The 21,070-nt window shown below is 40.2% G+C and overlaps 1 non-coding gene across 1 annotated transcript; it reads right to left on the bottom strand.

Moving 5' to 3' along the window:
• Positions 1-20,748: 20,748 nt before the first annotated feature.
• LOC130972707 (small nucleolar RNA R71) lies at positions 20,749-20,852 on the bottom strand. The gene has a single exon (XR_009083870.1). It is a non-coding gene; the product is annotated as a small nucleolar RNA R71 (small nucleolar RNA).
• Between the last annotated feature and the right edge of the window lie 218 nt (positions 20,853-21,070).

Here is a 21,070-nt window from a genome sequence, read left to right as displayed (position 1 = left end):
TGTGGTAAAAGCGTTGCTTTTTGTTTCTCCATAACCATTTATGGCACCTAAGGCCGGAGAAACCTCTAGAAAGAGGAAAGGGAAGCCAAAAGCTTCCATCTCCGAGCCATGGGAGATGGAGAAATTCATCTCAAGAGATGCACTTTCCTCCACAAAACTATTGGGAGCAAATTAACACCTCCCTAGGAGAATTGAGTTCCAACATGGGACAACTAAGGGTGGAGCACCAAGAACATTCCATCCTCCTCCATGAAATTAAAGAAGATCATAGAATCATGAGAGAGGAGCAACAAAAGCAAGGAAGAGACATTGAGGAGCTCAAGCACTCCATAAGATCTTCAAGAGGAAGAACAAGCCGCCATCACTAAGGTGGACCCGTTCTTTAATTTCCTTGTTCTTTATTTTCTTGTTTTTCGAATTTCATGCTTATGTTTATCCATGTTTGTGTCTTGTGATCATTAGTGTCTTAGTGTCTATGCCTTAAAGTTATGAATGTCATATGAATCCATCACCTCTCTTAAATGAAAAATGCTTTAATCACAAAAGAACAAGAAGTACAGGATTTCGAATTTATCTCTGAAACTAGTTGAATTAGTTTGATGTGGTGACAATACTTTTTGTTTTCTGAATGAATGCTTGAACAGTGCATATGTCTTTTGAATTTGTTGTTTTAAGAATGTTAAAATTGTTGGCTCTTGAAAGAATGATGGAAAAGGAGAACTGTTATTGAGGATCTGAAAAATCATCAATTGATTCTTGAAGCAAGAAAAAGCAGTGATTCAAAAAAAAAAAGAAAAAGAAAAAAACAAAAAAATAGAAGAGAAAAAAAGAAAAAGCAAGCAGAAAAAGCCAATAGCCCTTTAAACCAAAAGGCAAGGGTAGAAATAAAGTTGTGATCCAAGGCAAAAGAGTGTGCTTAAGAACCCTGGACACCTCTAATTGGGGACTCTAGCAAAGCTGAGTCACAATCTGAAAAGGTTCACCCAATCATGTGTCTGTGGCATGTATGTATCCGGTGGTAATACTGGAAGACAGAGTGCTTTGGGCCACGGCCAAGACTCATAAAGTAGCTGTGTTCAAGAATCATCATACCTAACTAGGAGAATCAATAACACTATCTAAATTCTGAGTTCCTATAGATGCCAATCATTCTGAACCTCAAAGGATAAAGTGAGATGCCAAAACTGTTCGGAAGCAAAAAGCTACTAGTCCCGCTCATCTAATTGGAATTAAGTTTCTTTGATATTTTGGAGTCTATAGTATATTCTCTTCTTTTTATTCTATTTTGATTTTCAGTTGCTTGGGGACAAGCAACAATTTAAGTTTGGTGTTGTGATGAGCGGATAATTTATACGCTTTTTGGCATTGTTTATAGTATGTTTTTAGTATGATTTAGTTAGTTTTTAGTATATTTTTACTAGTTTTTAGTTAAAATTCACTTTTCTAGACTTTACTATGAGTTTGTGTGTTTTTCTGTGATTTCAGGTATTTTCTGGCTGAAATTGAGGGTCCTGAGCAAAAATCTGATTTAGAGGCTGAAAAGGACTACAGATGCTGTTGGATTCTGACCTCCCTGCACTGGAAGTGGATTTTCTAGAGCTACAGAAGCCCAATTGGTGCGCTCTCAACGGCGTTGGAAAGTAGACATTCTGGGCTTTCCAGAAATGTATAATAGTCCATACTTTGCTCGAGATTTGATGGCCCAAACTGGCGTTACAAATCAGCTTCAGAATTCCCAGCGTTTAACGCTGGAACTGGCATAAAAATTGGAGTTAAACGCCCAAACTGGCATAAAAGCTGGCGTTTAACTCCAGAAAGAGTCTCTACACGAAAATGCTTCAATGCTCAGCCCAAGCACACACCAAGTGGGCCCGGAAGTGGATTTTTCTGTCATTTACTCAATTCTGTAAACCCTAGGTTACTAGTTCACTATTAATAGGATCTTTTGACATTGTATCTGTACCTTATGACACTTTACACGTTTCTCATTGTATCTTCTACAGCATGAGTCTCTAAACCCCATGGTTGGGGGTGAGGAGCTCTGTTGTGTCTTGATGGATTAATGCAATTACTACTGTTTCTTATTCAATCATGCTTGCTTCCGTTCTAAGATATCACTTGTTCTTAACCCGGATGAATGTGATGATCCGTGACACTCATCATATTCTCAACTATGAACGCGTGCCTGACAACCACCTCCGTTCTACCTTAGATTGAGTAGATATCTCTTGGATTCCTTAATCAGAATCTTCATGGTATAAGCTAGAATTGATGGCGGCATTCAAGAGAAGCTGGAAGGTCTAAACCTTGTCTGTGGTATTCTGAGTAGGATTCAATGATTGAATGACTGTGACGAGCTTCAAACTCCCGATTGTGGGGCGTTAGTGACAGACGCAAAAGAATCACTGGATTCTATTCCGACATGATCGAGAACCGACAGCTGGATAGCCGTGCCGTGACAGGGTGCGTTGAACATTTCCACTGAGAGGATGGGAGGTAGCCATTGACAACGGTGAAACCCTATATACAGCTTGCCATGGAAGGAGCCTTGCGTGTTTGAAGAAGAAGACAGTAGGAAAGCAGAGGTTCAGAAGACAGAGCATCTCCAAAACCTCAACCTATTCTCCATTACTGCAAAACAAGTAATTATTTCATGTTCTTTTGCTTTTCACAATCAATCCTGATAATTTTTGATATCCTGACTAAGAGTTACAAGATAACCATAGCTTGCTTCAAGCCGACAATCTCCGTGGGATCGACCCTTACTCACGTAAGGTATTACTTGGACGACCCAGTGCACTTGCTGGTTAGTTGTGCGGGATTGCAAAAGTGTGATTGCAATTTCGTGCACCAATGCCTATTAGGTGTTTGATGAAATGCCAATCTTAGTTTTGGGGTAATTTCCACCCCTTGCCTTGGGAAAAATAAGTGTATGGACTACTAGAGCCATAATGTCCAACATTTAGTGATAATTCTTGGGTTGTTAGTTGTTATTGTTTCCACTAACGCTAGCTTTTTACTAAGGTAATTAGTAAGTTAGCTAGGACTTGTGGATTGATAACAATTATGCTCACTTGACTTACTCTCCGATGTGAGGGTTGACTTAGTGAGACTAATCCATCATAATTATCATAGTTGTGGTTATGGCAAGGAAGGGATTTCATAACTCATCCCAAGTCAAGGTTTCATTTATGTTTTGAACCACTTTTCCATTACTTTTTAGCCTTACTTGTTTATATTACATACATAGTTCTTTTATTCCTTTATTAGTTTATTAATTGCAATTTTGTCTCGTTCTTTTATCTCTTTATTTGTTTGCTCCCTTATCATTGAAAACCCCCTTTGTTCTTGCAACCAAAATTGTGCACTTGTTGTCACTAGTTCCTAAGGAGAACGACCCGGGAGTCGAAATACTCGGTTTACATTTGCTTTGAATTGTGACATTATCTTGAATTGAATTTTGATTGAGAGGATTCATTGCTGGTTTGGACTATACTCACAACGGAATTACTTTATCTAGTTTTTCGAATTAGCAAAAATTCTCTTCTATTAGTGACATACCTTGGGGGAGGAGTAGGACCCCCCATATATACTGTGTTAAAGGTGGACCCCGCACGGGCCGACCCATCTTTTGCGAAGCTTCCTCTTGCTAGCTGTTGCTAGGTGAGCTGGCACCCAGGAGGAAAGGTGCCCGGGTCAAGGATCGGGCGCGTGGTGCCCCGCAGGGTGGTCGTCCGGACCCGGCAAAAGCGCGTACCGGTCGGATCGGTTATGAAACCAGCCGAGCCGGGCCGCAACAGTTATATAACTAATAAATCTATTATTTTTTGACAACATCTAGTTAAAAAATATTTTTATATTAAATTTTATATTTTAAGTCTTAAATTTTAATAGTATTGAAAAAATATTAACCCAAAGCATTAACTAATTTTACTAAAAAATGAGTATTAGTCCAAAACATTTTTTTTTAATTTTATAAAAATAAACACCATAATGTAAAAGACAAAGATGCTGAAGTACTACGTTGATCATTGTACCGACATCAAAATGTCATGGTTGACTCTACTTACTATTTTATATTTGTTTTAATTTTTTATTTTTGAAAATTTTTTAAATTTTTAAAATAAAATAATAAATAATAAGATTTTTTATTTTTTATTTTCATTTTAAAAAATTAATAATAAAAATACAAACTAAATGTACTTTAATGTTATTATTGTATTGTTACTTATTTTTTGTGTGAATTTTTTTAATTATTCTTTATTTTCTTTTTACAAAAAATTATTTTTGTGATAGTAACATATAATAAAAATAACATTATTAATTAGAAAGAGATAATATTAATTCGCTTAAGATTAAATTATTATTTCTGTTTACGAAAGTTTAGAATGCTCACAAAAAATAAATTATATTGGATAAAACTATCAAAATACTAAAATATTATCCAAAATTTTTAAATTATTTCTTTTAATATTACCCCGTTCTAAATTTTCAAACTCAATTCTTTTCCACCATTTTAAGCAACGGCTACAAAGATTACAATTAAGGAAATATTGTCTAGTTTCTGTGGAGACTAAAAAAATCTTTCATATATCTTTTAAATTTCTGCATTTTGAATAAAAATCTATCAAAGTGTTGTGATAAATATGAGATGGATGCCCATTTAACATGGGTGGCTCAACTTTTTCATGGTGAAATGCCATGTTACCAAAAGAAATCACATTTAATGAAGGTGAAAAATGAGGACTTTATACATATATAAATAGGAGTACGATCTGATGTAATTTACACAACAATAACAAAGCACTATTCTCTTTCTTTACATGCTACGATAATATATAAACACTCTTCTCTCTCTTTTATATATACGTTACTACATATATTAGTAATATATATATGAATTATTTCTATTATATTGAGATATTAATTGTGGTGAACAATAATACTAGATTTATTTATTTACATTTCTTTATTTTATATTTATTTTCTTTGGAAGTTCAAAAGATTATACATTTGCAAAGAATAGCAAATGAATTGCATAATGCATTTTCTGATACGAAAAAGATAACTAAATCCTATATACCAGCTGAAAATGCTCCAATTCGAATTGATGTCCCAGTCGGACAAATGGCCACCGAAACAAATTCATGTCAGAAGCGTGGTAGGCCTGTCAGTTTCAAAAACAAAAATCTTCGAAAAAGAAAAGAGGTAAATACTATTCCTGTTGAAAAAGATAAATACATAGTAAAGACACTTGCAGTTGTCCAAAATTCTGATATAGTTTTGACGCCAGAAGACGTTCAGGTAACTAAAAATTGTGAAAATGACGAGATCTCAATAAATTATGTCTTTACAGGAGAAAAATGGAATCAAAATAAGATAATTGTCAATGAAATATTTGCATATAATGTGGCATTAAATATCATGCATGAAAATAAGGATCTTGAGCCAAGAACAGTCAAAGAATGTTGACAAAGGAATGATTGGCCAAAATGGAAAGCTATAAAGGCTGAGTTAGATTCACTTGCAAAATGTGAAGTCTTTGGACTTGTAGTCCGTACACCAGAAGATGTAAAACTTGTTGGATACAGATGGGTATTTGTGAGAAAAAATGAGAAAAATGAAGTTGTACGCTACAAAGCTCGACTTGTGGCATAAGGTTTTTCACCAAGGCTGGGTATAGATTATGAAGAAATATATTCTCCTGTAGTGGATGCAATAACATTATTTGGTCAGAGAAGTTTATCCGCATACCATGAACTATATATGCATTTAATGGATGTGGTAACAGCCTACTTATATGGATCATTAGATCGTGATATCTACATGAAAGTCCCTGAAGGATGAAAGATATCTAAATCATCCAATGAACATTCATAGGGGTTATACTCAGTCAACTTACAAAGATCTTTATATGGCCTGGAGCAATCTGCACGAATGTGATATAATTGTCTTACTGAGTGTTCCGAGGGTTACCTGAAACTGAAGGTCGATCTCGGATGAGATCTACTGATGTGATCAGAGTTGTTGTGTCTGATTTGCTGGATCTTGAGGTGCTTGTTGATCTTCAATCACCGAAGGGTGGTGGTACCTACAAGAGACTCTGATGCTTAAGTTAGCATGGGCTTTAGGCGGGTTTTTTGTGTAGAATCAGAGTATGAGTTATACCTGAGTGCTCCAGTATATTTATAGTAGTGTAGAGTGACCTTCTTTGAGATAAGTTAGTTATCTTTATCTTATCTTTCGTGGATGAGATCACTTATCATTTGACTTGCCGCCTTCAAGTGGGCTGCGAGCCTCTGCTTTGGATCTGTTTGAGCCTCTAAGGTCATTTAGCCGAGCTCTTGGGAAGTGGTCGATTTCAACAGTGCTATAAGAGGTCGGCCGCTTTGTCCTCGTCCAATCCTGAACCGTACAGCTTGGTTCAGGGTATGAACAGTGCCCCTGCTTGAGCTTCGATCTTCCCCTTGAGGTTGTGTTTTTAGACTTCGACCCTTTTGAGGAAGTCGTGCTCGAGCATTTGTTTTGGTGGGTTTAGAGCAGTTCCTCCTCGGGTGAATCTTTAGCGTTGTTGTTGCTTAAATGCGAAGCGTTTCTAGCTTTTTAATTTGTGGTGTGTTTTTTAGGGTGCGTTTAGCTTCTTTGGGAACGTGCGAGTGCCTTTAAAACCCTCATTAATAGTGTTTTCAATTTGTTTTGCCATTTCTTTTCCCTCTTTAAACCTTTTGTTTGAAATTAAAGAAGAGGTTTTGCTCTTAGTTTCAGTTTCCTTCTCCCTTCTATTTTATTTTGTCCTTCAATATTACCCCTGAGCTCGTTTTCTTCCTGAAGTTTGCTCTTTGCATGTCTTTTGCCCGGCAAAAGAAGCTACCTTTCCTTCATCCTCAAGATCGTTCCTTTCTTAGATTTTTGGAGCTTCCATTACCTTGGGTGAAGATTGTTCGTGGCTTGCTGCTTGCTCGTTTAGCTTCTTCTGTAGGTTGGTGCTCTCATTTCACCCCTTTTTATATTATGCTTTTTGATCGTCGTGCTTCTCTGTACTTTACCGTTGCATGCTTTTTTTTGGATCTTTGCCTGAGCTTTTTGAGAGCTTTCCGGTTATTATACTTTTTTGAGGTTGCAACATTTTGCTTAGTTTGGGGGAATATAGGTGCTTTAGGTGAACCTTTTTCCTTTTTAGTGATGGGGCTAGGGTTTTGATCTTCCTATGTGTTTCTTCTGCATCTGTACTGCCTCCAAAGGGTGCCCCTGGGTTTTTTTATTTCTTTGTTTTGCATTAATCCTGAGGTGCCCTTTTGCTGCCATACTTGTTACCTGTCAGTTGTTCCTTCATTTTCTATAGCTGTCCGAGTTATTTTGGTAGTGACTCCTTTTATTTTTCTTGTTGTAGGTGCAGTTGCTTTATGTCTTCTCGTAAGAACATTGTCGAGATGTCAACCAAGGTCCCTGCTGGTATGGCCGATTGGTTAGACTCTATAGTGTTGATGTGTGTTACTGTTGCTGATCCTGAGTACTGTGAGAAGCTTAGGAGGTTTCATAGGATCTGTAGTAGTAGGGAGGATGAGAAGAATTATGAATTGGTGTCTCCTGACCCTGAGGAGAGGGTTAGTAAACCCTGAATTCACTTAACACACATATCAAGGCATCGAATGGTAATAAGAGAGGATTAAAATTAGCAAAATTAAGGCCAAAGAAGCATGTTTCCAATCATAGCACAAAATCAAGAAAGAAAACATAAAACATGCGAATTGTATGAATAAGTGTGAGAATAATGGATAAAATCTACTAGATTAAGCACAGGATAAACCCTAAAAATAGGGTTTAACAGTTAGCTTCCATCCCTTGGGCCGAGAAGAGCGTCCCCTTTTTCTATGCTTACAGTTACTTCTTTTCCCTGCTGAATATTACCATTCCTTTTACTACCTTTGAGACCGAACTCTTGTGGACCTGTAATGTGGCCCCTTCACAGCTTCATCCAAATTCTTGGGCTTTTATGAAGATATTTCAATTATTGTGCCAAGAGTTGGGTGTCCGACCTACCATATCCCTTTTTCTTTATCTTTTTGTTTTGACAAAATATGGGGTGGCCAAGAAGAAAGCTTCTTGGATTTTCTTCCGAGCTACCCAGGGGAAGAAAGTGTTTTCGATGTTTGATGAGTCCTTTCGGGACTTTAAGAACTACTACTTTAAGGTCTGAGCTGTTGAGGATGCTCGCCCTTTCTTTTTAGATGAAAATGACGAGTCGACCTTTCCTTTATGGTGGCAAAAAGACATAGTAGTAGTCAAGTACCCTTGGGAAAGTTTAGGCGAGGTAGAATAGGCCTTGGTAGGTGTTTTGGAGGAGCATTGGGGGTAGCCTCCTCACTTGGATACAAAGAGGTTTCTAGGAGATCTTTCCCTTCTCCGTGTTAAACTAGGTAGTACCCGACCTCTTTATTCATAGAAGTGGTTATCTTTTTACTTTTTGTGGTCTTTGTTTTTTTCTCTACTGTGTAACTATTTTCCTGGCTTCTTTTCAGAGATGGTTAAATCTTCGGATTCTATGAAGTCTTTCTGCAAGGCCAAGAAGGCTGTGGCTGCCCAGAACTTGTCACAGAAGACTTTGGGAGAGGGGTCTTCGGCTCAGTTGCCTCTCAAGAAACTGGCAATTGAGTCTCAGGGTCCGAGCAAGATTATCCCGACCCCGCGAGTTCGGACAATTCCATCTGACCCGTCACAGACGACCTCTGGTGCTGTCTCTTCTCCTACTTCTGTTGGCCCCCTCCTAAAAAGCAAAAGACTGTTGGGAGTTATAATCTTGATGATAAAGAGTTTGATGGTGTGGGTTTTGCTACAGAGTTGATTGGTCCTTATGGTCAAGTTTCAACTGATGATGTGTCCATCCTTCACCATCTCAATTTCATAACAAGCAATAGTATTCGGATGGCCAATCTTGGTGCGGCCTTATCCCGAGTTATCCAGGAGTCCCCGGTTTATGCTACCAAAGCCTTCATAGAGGATGCTAAGTCTGAGTATGACAGGATTAAGGCTTTAAAAGATGAGCTGGATGCTAGGATGGCTAAATTGGAGCTTAATGTTGAGAAGGAGAAGTCTCGAGCTACTATAGCGTAAGCGTCTGCCAACCTGGCCGAGGAGATGGCCAAGAAGTCTAAGGAGAGCTATACCCACACATATGGTGAGTTGTTGGAGACTAAAGAGAGGCTTCAATCTTGGCAGGATGACTATGCCGAGCTCCAAGGGCATATGGTGAGCAGCATGACCGAGATGTATGAGAATTTAAAGGCCCAGGTCCGGGTTCTTGCTCCCGAGCTTGACCTCACCTTATTTAGTATGGAGAACATGGTGGAGGATGGCAAGATTGTGCCTGCCCCTGATGATGAGGATGAGAGTCCTCCCCTTGTGCCACCAGCCAAGTCTGCTGCAACTTCAGCCTCTATGACCCCTTCTACCGAGGTGGTCCCTCTTGAGCCTGAGCCTGATGTCAAGGTTCTGACTGGGTCGGATGGAGTTGTTAATGCTACCCCAATCTTGACCGTGCCTCCTCCTCCTAAGGGTGCCGCTGCTTATGCGACTTCCGATCCTTGATGATTTCCTTATATCTTTGTTTTGTATTTGGTATAGTCCAACTTGTGGACTTTGTTGAACTTGTTACCTTTTTGTAATTTCCTGTGGTTGACTCTCTGATACTTAGTTGCTTCCTAGCAACTTTATTTTAACAACAAACACTTTAAACTCTTGGGATGCCGTTTAGGCAGCCTTTTTTCAACCTTTGTTTGGAGGAGGTTGCTCTACGACCTTTATGTAAGCACTTTAGGTTTCTTTGGTTTGACACCTTTTGAGGTGGCGTTTCACCTTTTGGGTTACCCTTTTTGGCCTTCTGGTTGTGTCCTCTCTTTGGATAGCTATATCGTCTTCGTGACTTGCCGTTCGGGCTTCTTAGTCGAATTCTAAATAATTTTGTAGTGTTCTCATGTGGAACCCTTTTAGTTTTTTTGGATGACTTTTTAGCCATCATTCAATTTGTGCGTTCGCTTTTCGTGTTTTTCAGCTAAGCACTTTTTGTCTCTTAGATTGCGCCTTGTTGATGTCGACCTTTATGGCTTTATTGTCTAGGATTTTTAGCCAGCTCCCAACAACTTTTATAGGTAGTGTTAGAACCCTTTCTTGGTAGTTTGTTGGGACGACTTTCTAACTCAGTTTTTAGACCGTGCTTCTTGCTTTAAGTTGAATCCTTTTCAGGACTTTATACCTTTTTAGCTGAGCACTTCAGGCCTTGGTTTTTTAACCTTTCTTTGGCCTTTGCAAGATATTTTTGTCCCTTTTCAGTGATCCTTTCCTTGGTTCGACTTCTCTGTCGGGCCTTCTTAAGTTATTTTTAGTAATCCCATTTTTTAGTTAGACCTCATCAAGCCACTTTTTCTGGGTTACTTTTTATAACTTCTTGCATTAATTCGCTTCTATCGCTTCACTTTGCCGACCTCTTGTAATCGGGCGATGAATTTCGCGTTTTATGAGCTTAGATTAATGCGTCTTGATAGGAAACTTTTTTTAGGGAATTGATAACTTTCATTCAAATAATAATGAGATAAAAATATAGATAAAAGTGTGTGCATGTGAGTGCTTACCCTTCTAGGTTGGGCAGTCTTTTAGATCTCGGCCTGGCGCCTCATTGAAAAACCTTTTTAGGAAAAAGAGTGTGCCTTGACCTAAGATCTTTACTATTTTTTAGCTATAGTACCTTTTTAGGTTACAGGCATGCCATGACCTTGGCAGCTCTCGCCCTTCGAGGTCGAACACCTTATAGTAGCTCTTTCCTAGTACTTCTGTAACTCGGTATAGCCCTTTCCAGTTAGCTGCTAGCTTCCCTTCTCCTGACCGACCTGCTCCGATGTCATTTCGGATTAAGATGAGATCGTTGGTGGCGAAGCTTTGCTGGATTACCTTCCAATTATACCTCAGAGCCATTCGACGCTTTAAGGCTTCCTCTTTGATCCGAACTCTTTCTCGGACTTTTGGAAGTAGGTCGAGCTCTTCTCTTTGAGCTTGGGAGTTGGTGTCTATGTTGTAGAGGATCACTATAGCGGATCCTTCTTCTACTTCAATGGGAATTATTACCTCCATTCCATAAGCAAGACGGAATGGTGATTCTCTGATGGTGGAGTGTGGTGTTGTCCGGTATGCCCGTAGAACTTGTGGGAGCTCTTCGGCCCAAGCTCCCTTGGTGTCCTGTAGTCTCTATTTTAAACTAGCCAGTATGACTTTGTTGGTGGCTTTCGCCTGTCCATTGGCTTGTGGGTGCTCTACAGAGGTGAACTGGTGCTTGATTTTCAAATCAGCTACCAGGTTTCTGAAGCCCGTGTCGAACTGAGTGCCATTGTCTGTGGTAATGGAGCATGGGACCCCAAACCTGGTGATAATGTTTCTGTATAGGAACTTCCGACTTCTTTGGGTGGTGGCAGTGGCTAACGGCTCAGCCTCAATCTATTTTGTGGGGACTCGAGGAGGTCGAGCCCCCACTTTGTGAATGACCAGGGTGAAGTGACACAAATGAGTTCTTCCGGTGGTTAGATGTGGAAGTTGGCGTGCTTCTGACATGGGGGGCATGTTTGACGAACTCTGTTGCTTCCTTGTGCAACGTTGGCCAGTAAAAGCCAGCTCGGAGTACCTTTTTTACCAGAGCTCGCACCCTGAGGTGGTTGCCGCACATGCCACTGTGGACTTCCTCAAGAACTTCCCTTGTAGCGGAGGTCGGGATGCATTTTAGGAGGGGTGTAGAGATTCCTCTCCTATATAGGATGTCGTTCACTATGGTGTAGTACTACGCTTCTCGTACTAGCCTGTTTGCCTCCTTTTTATCTGTGAGGAGTGTTTCAGACTTGAGATAGCTAACTATGGGAGTCATCCACCCTTGGTCCTAACCTGATATGATTAGGATATTCTCTTCCTCCAAGATTGATGGGTTTTGTAGTGTTTCCTGGATGAGGCTTCTATTACTGCCCCTTGGTTTGGTGCTGGCTAGTTTTGAAAGGGCATCAGCTCGGGTATTTTGTTCCCAGGGTATATGTCGGACCTCATATCTCCTAAATTGTCCGAGCTGTTCTTTGGTTTTGTCTAGGTATTTCTTCATGGTGGGATCCTTGGCCTGGTAGCTCCATTCTATTTGCGAGGTGACTACCTATGAATCACTGAAAATGGTAAGTTTCTGAGCTCCTACCTCCCTAACCAGCTTCAAACCAGCCAGTAGGGCCTCGTATTCTGCTTAGTTATTTGAGGCGGGGAACTCGAACCTTAATGATAGCTCGATTTGGGTTCCCTAATCACTTTCTAAAATGATGCTTGAGCCACTCCCAGTTTTGTTCGAGGAGCCATCCACATAGAAGCTCCACTCTGTGGGGGTGACTGGGGTGTTAGTGTACTCTGCGGTGAAGTCAGCTAGGTACTGAGACTTGATAGCTGTCTGAGCTTCATATTTGAGGTCGAATTCGGATAATTCGACTGTCTATTGTAGGATTCTTCCAGCTAAGTCTATTTTCTGTATAATACTTTTTATAGGTTGGTTGGTCCGTACTCTAATGGTGTGAGCTTGAAAATATGGTCGGAGTCATCGGGAAGTAAATATATGGGCATAAGCAAACTTTTCTATCTTTTGATAGTTCAGTTCAGCCCCTTGCAAAGCCTTACTGATGAAGTAGATAGGTTGTTGCCCATTTTCGTCTTTTCTGACTAGTGCCGAGGCTATTGCCCGATTTCCTACAGCGAGGTATAAGATTAGTTCCACACCTTCCCTAGGTCAGGTTAAGATGGGTGGTTGCCCCAAGAATGTCTTGAAGTCTTGGAAGGCTTGTTCGCATTCTGGGGTCCACTCAAACCTTTGTCCCTTCCTTAGTATTGCGTAGAAAGGGAGAGATCTTAAGGCCGATCCAGCTAGGAATCTAGATAGAGCCGCTAGTCTTCCATTGAACTGCTAGACCTCTTTGACACAGGTCAGACTTTTAAATTGAAGTATGGCCTGGCATTTATCCGGTTTTACTTCGATCCCTCTTTGAGTGAACATGAAGCCCAAGAATTCGCCAGCCTCTACCGCGAAGGTGCACTTCGTGGGATTAAGTCTCATCTCATGCTTTCTTATGGTGTCGAACACCTCAGTGAAGTCGGATAACAACGTTTCCTCTCTTTGTGTCTTTACCAACATGTCATCTACATAAACCTCCATCAGTTTCCCAATGTGATTGGCGAAAATTTTGTTCATCAGTCTCTGGTATGTAGCCCTTGCGTTCTTGATTCCGAAGGGCATGACAATGTAGCAGTAGCTTGCTCTTGGGGTTAAGAATGAGGTTTTCTCCTGGTTGGGTTGATACATTGAGATTTGATTGTATCCCGAGTAAGCGTCCATGAAGGAGAGGTACTGATACCCTAATTAAGCGTCGACTAGTATGTCTATGCTCGGGAGTGGGTATGGGTCTTTCGGGTAGGCTTTGTTGAGGTCGGTGTAATTAGTGCACATCCGGCACTTTTCGTTTGACTTATTGAAATACTACATTGGCTAGACATAATGGGTACTTTACCTCCCTTATGAACCCTACTTCTAGCAAGGCTTGTACCTGCTTTTTGACAGCTTACGACCTCTTCGGGCCGAGCTTCCTACGCTTCTGTTGCACTGGCCGGGACCCAGGATATACCTCTAACTTATGACACATTAGTCCGGGATCGATACCAGGCATGTCGGCGGCCTTCCATGCAAAAAGGTTGGAATTATCCCTTAGGAGCTTTGTTAGCAGCTCCTTTAGGTCTCCTCGTATATTCACCCCTATGTTTGTTGTTTTGTCTCGAATGTCTCCGATTTGAACTTCTTCGATCTCACCTTTTGGTTGGGGTCGGAGTTCCTCACGAGCTCAGATTCCCCTGAGTTCTATAGTATTGGTTTCCTTTCCTCTGGGGTCGCCTTTAAGGTTCAGACTTTTGTTGTAACAGCGTCGCGCGAGATTTTGGTCCCCCTTTATGATAGCGATCCCTTCTGTAGTTGGGAACTTCATGCATAGGTGTGGAGTGGAGACCACCACGGCGAGCTGATTTAACGCCGTCTGACCTACGAGGGCGTTGTATGCGGAATTCACGTCGACTACGATGTAGTCTATGCTCAATGTTCTAGACCGTGTTCCTTTTCTAAATCTTTTGTGCAATGGGATAAGCTCTGAGCTCTTTCCAAATCTTTTCCAAATGGTTGGATTGGAGCGTCTCCGAGTCCAAACAAGTTATTTGGATAAGCTCTGAGCTCTTTCTCTTGTAGGCCAAGCTTGTCGAAGGCAAATTTGAACAGGATATCCGCGGAGCTTCCTTGGTCTACCAACGTTCGGTGGAGATTGGCATTGGCGAGTATGATAGTAATGACCACGGGGTCATCATGCCCCGGGGATGATGCCTGCGGCGTCCTCTTGAGTGAACGTGATAGTGGGGAGGTCGGGTGACCTATCCCTCTCTCTGACATCATACACCTCTTTGAGGTGTCTTTTGCGGGATGATTTAAAGATCCATCCTCCTGCGAATCCTCTGTTTATCATGTGGATGTGTCTCTCAAAGGTGTGAGGGGGATGTTCAACTCGTCCGACCTCTTCATTCCTTCTTCTCTTTTTTGGTTCATCCACTCTATTGGCTAAGAACCTATCTAATTTCCCTTCTCGTGCCAACTTTTCTATGACATTCTTTAGGTCGTAGCAATCGCTGGTAGAATGCCCATAGATTTGGTGGTATTCGCAATACTCTGTCTGACTTCCTCCTCTCTTGTGTTTAATCAGGCGAGGCGGTGGGATCTTTTTCGTGTTGCATATCTCTCAGTAAATGTCTACTAGAGACACCCGAAGAGGGGGTGTAGTTGGGGTACTTCCTGGGTTTCTTAGTAGGTTGGTCTTCTTTCTTCCTAGACTCTTTATCCTTGTCCCGAGGTGGGTAGGAGAATCCAGTCTTTGAGGTTTCTCCTAATCGGGAGTTCTCTTCCATATTAATGTATTTTTCCACCCGTTCTTGAACCTCGTTGAGAGATGTTGGATGCTTTTTGGATATGGAGTGACTAAAGGGTCCTTCTCGTAGGCCATTGATGAGACCCATGATGGCTGCTTTTGTTGGAAGATTTTGTATATCCAAGCATGCTTTGTTGAATCTCTCCATGTAACTACGGAGACTTTTCTGATATCCTTGCTTAATTCCTAGCAGGCTGGAATATGTTTGGCTTTGTCTTTCTGGATGAAAAATCTAGCTAAGAATTTCTTGGTGAGGTCATCAAAGCTGCTAAACCACTTTATTGTTGTCTTGGTCAAAGTGGTCGGGAAGGCTTTATAACGGATTGCATCTAAGGCATCTGTGAGATACATCCGACTTCTAAAATTACTGAGATGATGACTCGGATCAGACATACCATCGTACCGGGTCATGTCGGGAGCATTAAAGTCTTTTGGGACCTTAGCTTTCATGATCTCTTTTGTGAACCGATCTTGGTCTTTGTGAGGGCTATCTTCGCGGCTGGATCGAGTGGTCTTAGTGTTGAGGTCGGCTTCGAGCTTTAGGAGCTTGTCCTCTAGGTCTCGACGCCGTCTTGTTTCTCTCTGGAGGTCTCTCTTGGCCTCTTGCTGATGCTCAGCCTCTCGCTCGAGCTGTTTGAGGCGATCCTGTTAGTCACGGATGACATCTAAGATCTCTGTGTTTTGAGGTTATTTGTCTCCCTTGGGTTGGTGTGTGTCCTTAGGGGAGGTTGGTGTGGCATTCGCATGTTTGAGTGGCGTTCCTTCTTCTAATCCAGAGTTAAGGTCGTTGGCAGGGTTGTTTGCCATGGTGATGTGATGACTTGCAGGGTCCCCGGCAACGGCGCCAATATTCCGAGGGTTACCTAAAACTGAAGGTCGATCTCGGACGAGATCTACTGATGTGATCAGAGCTATAGTTTCTGATTTGCTGGATCTTGAGGTGCTTGTTGATCTTCAATCACCGGAGGGTGGTGGTACCTGCAAGAGACTCCGATACTTAAGTTAGCACGGGCTTTAGGCAGGTTTTTTTGTGTAGAATCAGAGTATGAGTTATACCTGGGTGCTCCAGTGTATTTATAGTAGTGTAGAGTGACCTTCCATGGGATAAGTTAGTTATCTTTATCTTATCTTTCATGGATGAGATCACTTATCTTTTAACTTGCCGCCTTCAAGTGGGCTGTGAGCCTCTGCTTTGGGCCTTTTTGGGCCTCTATAGTTATTTGGCCGAGCTCTTTGGAAGAGGTCAATTTCAACAGTGCTATAAGAGGTCGGCCACTTTGTCCTCGTCCAATCCCGAACCGTACAACTCAGTTCAGGGTAAAAACACTGAGTATCTGACCAAAAATGGATTTAAGAATGATGATATCTACCCATGTATTTTCATAAAGAAATCTGCATCTAGATTTATTATAATTGCTGTGTATGTTGATTATTTAAATATCATTGGAACCCCTGAAGAGATTCTAACAATTATAAAAGCTCTAAAATAAGGGTTTGAGATGAAAGATATTTGAGAGACTAAATTTTGTCTTGGCCTACAGATCGAGCTTACAAAAAATGGGATCTTTATTCATCAAACAACATACACAAAAAAATCTTGAAGAGGTTTTATATGGATAAGTCACATCCATTAAGTACCCCAATGATTATAAGGTCTTTGGATGTGAAAAAAGATCAATTCCGTCCTAAACAAGAAAATAAAGATATCCTTGGTCCTAAAGTACCGTATATTAATGCTATTGGAGTGCTAATGTATCTTGCTAATAATACAGGACCTGGCATATCATTTGCGGTGAATTTACTAACAATGTATAGTTCCTCTCCAACCAAAAGACATTGGAATAGAATCAAACAAAATTTTCAATATCATCATGGAACAATTGATATGGATTTGTTTTATCCATATGAATCCAAGTCACAATTTGTTGGCTATGCAGATGCTGGACACTTGTCTGATCCATACAAAGGGAGATCTCAAATAGGATACATGTTCACATATGGTGGTACAGCTATATCATGGAGGTCCACTGATGAGCGGATAATTTGTATGCTTTTTGGCATTGTTTTTAGTATGTTTTTAGTATGATCTAGTTAGTTTTTAGTATATTTTTATTAGTTTTTAATTAAAATTCACTTTTCTGGACTTTACTATGAGTTTGTGTGTTTTTCTGTGATTTCAGGTATTTTCTGGCTGAAATTGAGGGACCTGAGCAAAAATCTGATCCAGAGACTCAAAAGGACTGCAGATGCTGTTGGATTCTGACCTCCCTGCACTCGAAGTGGATTTTCTGGAGCTACAGAAGCCCAATTGGCGCGCTCTCAACGGCATTGGAAAGTAGACATCCTGGGCTTTCCAGCAATATATAATAGTCCATACTTTGCCCAAGATTTGATGGCCCAAACCGGCGTTCAAAGTCACCTCACGAAATTCCAGCGTTAAACGCCGGAACTGGCATAAAACTTGGAGTTAAAGGCCCAAACTGGCATGAAAGCTGGCGTTTAACTCCAGAAAACGTCTCTACACGAAAATGCTTCATTGCTCAGCCCAAGCACACACCAAGTGGGCCCGGAAGTGGATTTTTATGTCATTTACTCATCTTTGTACACCTTAGGCTACTAGTTTTCTATAAGTAGGACCTTTTACTATTGTATTATTATCTTCGGACATCTAGTTCTTAGATCATTTGAGGGCTGGCCTCACGGCCATGCCTAGACCTTGTTCTTATGTATTTTCAACGGTGGAGTTTCTACATACCATAGATTAAGGTGTGGAGCTCTGCTGTACCTCGAGTATTAATGCAATTACTATTGATCTTTCATTCAATTCCGCTTGTTCTTGTTCCAAGATATCACTTGTCCTTCAACTTGATGAAGGTGATGATTGACGCCCATCACCATTCTCACCCATGAACAAGGTGACTGACAACCATTCTTGTTCTACAAGCATCTGAGGCTTAGTGAATATCTCTTGGATTCTTCGGAATCTTCGTGGTATAGGCAGGACCTGATGGCAGCATTCAAGAGAATCCGGAAGGTCTAAACCTTGTCTGTGGTATTCTGAGTAGGATTCAATGATTGAATGACTGTGACGTGCTTCAAACCTGTAACCTACTGGGCGTTAGTGACAGACGCAAAAGAGTTATTCTATTCCGGTAGGGGAGGGAACCAAACCGGTGATTGGCAGCACTGTGACAGAGTGTGTGCATTAGCTTTCACTGCGCGGATGGGAGGTAGCTGCTGACAACAGTGAAACCCTACACGAGCTTGCCATGGAAAGGAGTAAGAAGGATTGGATGAAGACAGTAGGAAAGCAGAGAGACGGAAGGGAAGGCATCTTCATACGCTTGTCTGAAGCTTACACCAATGATATACATAAGTATCCCTATCTTTATCTTTTATGTTATTTTCGTTCATCACTATACCCATTTGAGTCTGCCTGACTGAGATTTACAAGATGACCTTAGCTTGCTTCATACCACCAATCTCCGTGGGATCGACCCTTACTCGCGTAAGGTTTATTACTTGGACGACCCAGTGCACTTGCTGGTTAGTTGTGCGAAGTTGTAGTGATCACAATTTCGTGCACCAAGTTTTTGGCGCCGTTGCCGGGGATTGTTCTTGTGTATGGACAACTGACGGTTCATCTTGTTGCTTAGATTAGGTATTTTTTTTCAGAATTCTTTAAGGATGAATTCTAGTGTTTCAAGGTGATGTTCTTATCATCACCAAAGCTGATTGATCATCATCAATTTAGCTCTTGAATGCAATGTCCTGCTGAAGCTTAGCCGGCCATGTCTAATTCCTTTAGACTAAAGCTTTAGACTAACATTGCATGATTCCTGGAATTCTCATTAAGAATTTTGATACCTTTATTTTCCTTTTCACTTAATTTTCGAAAAAGCACAAAAAAAATTACAAAATCATAAAATCCAAAAATATGTCTTGTTTGAGTCTAGAGTCTCATCTTAAGTTTAGTGTCAATTGCATGTTTCTGTTCTTACTGGATTCATGCATGTGTCCTCATTGATCTTCAAGTTGTTCTTGATGATTTCCTTGTTTTGATCTTTGAATTCTATTGACTTAAGTGTTTTGTTATATGCATTCTCATTTTGTTAGTGTCAATGGTATACAAACTGCTAAGTTTGGTGTCTTGCATGCATTAAGTACATTTTGATTATTCCTTATTATAAAAATCCAAAAATATTTTTTATTTGTGTCTTTTCAAGTCAATAATACAGAGAATTGAAGATTCAGAACATACTGCAGAGGAATCACACAGAAAAAGCTGGGCATTCAAAAATGCCCAGTGAAGAAGACAGACTGGCGTTTAAACGCCAGCCAGGGTGCCTGGTTGGGCGTTTAACGCCCAAAAGGGTAGTAGTTTGGGCGTTAAACGCCAGAATGTGCACCATTCTGGGCGTTTAACGCCAGGATGGCAAAGGGGGAAGATTTTGTTTTCAAAATCAATTTTTTTTTCAAGTTTTCAAAGTTTTTCAAAATCAAATCTTTTTCAAATCATATCTTTTCAATCAAATGTTTTCAAAATTAATTTCTTTCCTTTTTCAAAGATACTTACTAACAATTAATGATTTGATTGAACATTTTTTTTGCCTTTTCTGTTGAGGAAGGTTTTATGTTTGAATCATATCTTTTCTTGTTAGGCAAGTCATTAATTTTTAAAATCAAATCTTTTTAAAATTGTTTTCAAATCATATCTTTTTAAAATTGTTTTCAAATCATATCTTTTAAAATTGTTTTCAAATCATATCTTTTTAAAATGTTTTTCAAATTATATCTTTTCAATCACATCTTTTTTAAAACCAATCATATCTTCTTAACCACATCTTTTTCAAAATAGTTTTCAATCAAATCTTTTTAATTTCTAATTTCAAAATTTTTTTTCAAAAATCACTTGATTTCTTTTCCACTCTTATTTTCGAAAATCAATTTGTGTTTTTCAAAAATATTTTCAAAATCTTTTACTTAAATTTTCGAAAATAACTTCCCTTCTTCTCACATCCTTCTATTTTTGGACTAACTCTATTCCTTAATGCAAAAATTCGAACTCCATCTTCTTTGATAAGTTCGAATTTTCTACTTCTGTCTTCCATTTTTCTTCCTCTGACACCTCAAGGAATCTCTATACTGTGACATAGAGGATTCCATATTTTCTTGTTTTCTTCTCTTTCATATGAGCAGGAACAAAGACAAAGGCATTCTTGTTGAAGCTGACCCTGAACCCGAAAGGACCTTGAAGAGAAAGCTAAGAGAAGCCAAAGCACAACTCTCTTTAGAGGACCTGACCGAATTCTTCAAGGAAGAAGAAGATATGGCAGCCGAAAACAACAATAATGCAAACAATGCAAGGAAGGTGCTGGGTGACTTTACTGCACCTACTCCTGATTTTTATGGGAGAAGCATCTCTATCCCTGCCATTGGAGCAAACAACTTTGAGCTTAAGCCTCAATTAGTTTCTCTAATGCAACAGAATTGCAAGTTCCATGGACTTCCAATGGAAGATCCTCATCAGTTCTTAGCTGAATTCTTGCAAATCTGTGACACAGTCAAGACTAATGGGGTTAACCCTGAGGTCTATAGACTGATGCTATTCCCTTTTGCTGTAAGAGACAGAGCTAGAACATGGTTGGACTCCCAACCTAAAGAAAGCCTGGACTCTTGGGAAAAGCTAGTCAATGCCTTCTTGGCAAAGTTCTTTCCACCTCAAAAATTGAGTAAGCTTAGAGTGGAAGTCCAAACCTTCAGACAGAAGGATGGTGAATCCCTCTATGAAGCTTGGGAAAGATACAAACAATTGATCAGAAAATGTCCATCTGACATGCTTTCTGAATGGAGCATCATAGGTATTTTCTATGATGGTCTCTCTGAACTATCCAAGATGTCTTTGGATAGCTCTGCTGGAGGATCTCTTCATCTGAAGAAGACGCCTACAGAGGCTCAAGAGCTCATTGAAATGGTTGCAAATAACCAATTCATGTACACTTCTGAAAGAAATCCTGTGAACAATGGGATTAGTCAGAAGAAAGGAGTTCTTGAGA

Source organism: Arachis stenosperma, chromosome 3, assembly GCF_014773155.1.
Source record: "Arachis stenosperma cultivar V10309 chromosome 3, arast.V10309.gnm1.PFL2, whole genome shotgun sequence".
In the NCBI taxonomy this organism is placed as follows: domain Eukaryota; kingdom Viridiplantae; phylum Streptophyta; class Magnoliopsida; order Fabales; family Fabaceae; genus Arachis; species Arachis stenosperma.
This window is presented reverse-complemented; position numbering and strand designations above follow the sequence as displayed.